This window comes from Orycteropus afer, unplaced genomic scaffold (genome assembly GCF_000298275.1).
Source record: "Orycteropus afer afer isolate SDZICR_OR568_19922 unplaced genomic scaffold, OryAfe1.0 scaffold01664, whole genome shotgun sequence".
Taxonomy (NCBI): domain Eukaryota; kingdom Metazoa; phylum Chordata; class Mammalia; order Tubulidentata; family Orycteropodidae; genus Orycteropus; species Orycteropus afer.
In genome coordinates, this window is record NW_006923251.1 from 13,208 (window position 1) to 17,432 (window position 4,225).

Here is a 4,225-nt window from a genome sequence, read left to right on the forward strand (position 1 = left end):
GGAAACCCAAGGAGGGGTCGCTATGAGTCGGGTTTGACTCGACGGCACATAACAACAACAACAACAACAGGGCATGGCAGTGGGAGCAGCTATCGTTACTCACAGTGGCTCAGAAGATAGGGAAGTGCTACCAAAACCCCTAGGCTCACAGGCCTTACTTTTGAGCCTTTTCTCAATGAGAAGATTTGGTGGAGACATTCTCAGTGAAGATTTCTTATCCTTGAGCAGGGGAAGAGAAACACATAGATTATTTCTGCAAAATGAGACAGAACTGGCCATCTCAGGAAGGCAGAACTGGTGAGGTGATAGGACCTAACCACACAGCCCATAGGTCTGGAGAGAACTAACAGAGGAGATGCTGTTGTCTGCAACTGAAAGGCTGACTGGCAGTATTTTTCACATGTAACGTGCATAGTGTTAATAGGAAACTATCTGCAAGGGGTTGTGTGGTTTGCAAATAAATAAATAAATACAAGAAATAGCATGTGTGTCATTTGCTTAAAGATATGGCAAAAAACCCTGGTCACGCCCACAGCATTCCATCATCTTCTGCCATATAATAGAGTGCTTTGCTACTAGTGATCTGTCCGTAGCTAATATCCTGTCATCCAGGTCAGGGGCACATCGTCATCTCTCTGACCAGCGCACATTGGAGAAAACTTCTATGCCCATCACTGGTAAACATCCCAGCACCCACCCCCTTCTCTTCTCTCCTCTGACACTGCATCCCTCAGGCCTCCCTCATCTCCCCCTGGACCCTAACCCATCCCCACAGGTAGTTTCCAGAAAAGACAGAAGCCTTTCCTGATTCAGCTTCCATTCACAAGGGCCTCCCTCCTCCATGAAAGAAAATCACCAACCATTAGACCCACATCACACTCTTCATCAACACACTCCTACTATTGCCCCTCATTCAGGTTTCTGCTCCCTACACCATCAATAAAAGTAGGTAATATCACAGTAAATCTACTCATTTTTACTAGAAATTATGTGTTCCTCTGTGGTTTGCAATACATTCCCAGGGCAGCTTTGGAGGTCTTCTGTTCTTTCTGCATCCTCCATATTGAATGCAATCCCTGGAACAGGGAGAGTGTTGATGTCATCAGTAGAGCTGGAATTGGACTCATCTTCCAATGCAGGGGATTCTTCTTCTTCCACAAAATCTCTGTTTCTAAGAACTCTCAGGGCAGGACCTGAGCCACAGAAACTTATTTCCCGGGTCCCTGAAGTCCCATCCAGCAGGTCATTTCCAAAATAAAAGGAAAAACTCTCTCATGATCCCCCCAAAGAGATATCCGGGGACCACATGGGCACTGTGGACCATGCTGTTGGAGTGTGTGGCAGCAGAAGATGGGGAGCAATGCAGTCTCCTTTCCCTGTGCTTCCTGTCACTTGAGGGCCCCACATCTGTGGGTCTGTGCTTCCATTCTGTTCCTTCAGGGAGGCCAACAGACTAGACTCTACAACTCCTTAGTACATGCTACTCTGTGCACAGAACCTCAAATAAATGGAATTGTGAATAGACATATTCTGATCCCAAGTGTTTTCATCATGCCTCTGTCCCTTCCTGTCTTAAGGGGGAGTGGTCATAATTGGGTCTTCCTGACACCCAGGGTCCTGAATGACTTTAGGGAGCGATAGCCCCAGAGGTGGATCTTCATGGATATACCCATACCTTCAAGGTGTGGAGAGACCAAAAAGGAGACAAAGGACCATTGGGTCTCATGCTTGACATCTGAGGAAATGGATTCTGAGGGCATGGCTTCTGAGATAAGTGTCTTCTCAACAAGGACATCAAAGATGCTGAGCCTCATTAGTCTTAGGAAAATGCCATTCAAATCCACTTCACACCCACCAGCATGACGAGCGCCAAAGAGAGAAATAGGAAAAAGTGCTGGAGTCCATGAGGAGACATTGAAACACTCATTCATTGCTGGTGGAAAGGCAAAAGGGTGGCGCCCCTTTGAAAGAAAACTTGACTGTTCTTCAAAGAATTAAACATAAAGTTACCCAGCAATTCTACTCCCAGGTATATAACCAGGAGGAATGAAAACATACGTGCACATAGAACCATGTACAGGAAACATTACAGCCATCTTATTCATAATAGCCAAATGCTGGAAACACACCAAATGTCAGTTAATTGATGAATAAGCAAAACTGTTCTATCCTTAAAAAGGAATATCATCTGGCTGAGTAAAAGGATGGATTACTGATATATGATACAATATGCATTAATCTTAAAACTTTATAAGTGAAAGAAGTCACACACAAAAGGCCACATATTCTATGACTCCATTTATTATAGAGAAATATGTAGAGACAGAACATAGATTAGTGGTCGCCAGTGTCTGGGGCAAATGGGAATGGGAGCTGACTGATAATGAGTACAGGATTTTATTTGTTTTTCTGGATGGTAAGCTGAGCTGGTGAGACAAAACTGTCCTGGAATTACAAAGGGGCGATGGTTGCAATATTGAAGGATTCTATGGGGAAAATATTGAATAATGCAGGAAGTATCAAATGAAGGTGGAAGGAATACTCATAGTCACGGTGCCAAAAATAATTGGCTGGTGTTCAGCTTTTCAGTAGGTAACATAACCTTAAGAACTGATGGTATTGGATCAGAGGCTGGGAAGATGGTGTCATACCTGTAGTCCACGTTTGTTCCCTCTAGCATCTTGATTCCTGGATGACTAGGTAAAGCAGATAGAAACAATGATAGTGGATTTATGAGCAACTAATGACAAGATAAGATACCAAATTTTGTGGAGGCAGAGAAAAAGAACAACTGGGAAAAATACATGAACTTGCCGAGCTGGTGGAGAGACAGAGAGCTGGAGAAGCAGAAGACTCATGACCAAAACAAAAGAGATCACCAGAGAGAAGGAGGGAAAAAAATCACGGGACCCACAGAGGCTTTGGGGAGTTGGGATACTCACACTGGGAGCTTTTGATGGCGACCTTGAGAGCTGTGATGAGTGAATAATTAACCTTACTGGGAAACAGATGAAAACCCTCTCCCTCGGCTCCGCTGCCATGGAGTTCAGGAAGGAGTAGGAGAAAGGGGGAAACTCCTTCTGAGCAGGCAGAGCCCCGGAGCCAGCTCACAGCACCAGGCTGGGGTTCAACTTTTCCATGACTGCCTTTTAGTACAGAGTGGACCAGGGTTCTGGGTTTCTGTGGCTTCTCAATCTAACTGGAAAGTAGTGGCCTTCTAGCCGCTGGGATCTTTGTTGATTTTGAACTGTGGGACCTTGATTGATAGTAGAATGTCATCACTAGTAGGCATCTCAGGAAGATACAAACCACACCACCTCAGCCAGCAGCACTTTGCTCAAATGCAGAAAGCACGGATTCACTATTGGCACCTTTATTTCTTTTTCTTTTCTTTTCCTTTTTCCCCCTTCTCTGCTGCCTCATACAATAGATGAAACACAATAAAGCACCACAACATCTGCTTGTCACAACTCCAAATCACCTTCACAATGATTAGAGAACTGCATCCACAACACGACCAATGATTTCACCAATGCAAAGATAACTGGAGAGCAACCCAGTACAACCAAGTTAATAACCAAAAAAAAAAGTGCACCTGGCGCACACTTTCAGATAAAGAAAACCATAACATCAGGGTGAAACAAATCAATACACAACTAACAGTTAAAGACAGCAACTTCCAAATGCCTAGGAAACAAAAGACAACATCAAATCAAACAACAACACTGAAGAAAAAAAAAATAAAAAAACAGGACAAGACAATAGAAATAAAACCCCAGGCTAAAGAATTATCTATCATGGAAAAAGAACAGGCAGTAGAATTGTCTGAGAAGGAATTCAGAAGTTATGTATATAGTATTCTACAAGAGCTCAAGAAAACCAAAAAGAGAATCAGGGAGAAGACAGACAGCACCCTGTAAGAATTCAGGAAAATCATTCAAGAACAAAACAACAAGATAAATACACAATTAGAACTCATATAAAACAGCAGTTAGAAACCCAGAAGACGAACACAAAAAGTACAGTTAGACAACATGGTGAAAGGACAAAAGAGTAGACTAGAACTGATGGAAGAATGCATTTCCCAACAAGAAGACAAATCCCTTGATGCCATGTTATATGAAGAAAAATCAGAACAAAGTTTTAAGAGAAATGAAGGGAAACTAAGTGTTATATGGGATGACATGAAAAGAAAAGAAAAGAAAAATATATGCCTCATTGAACT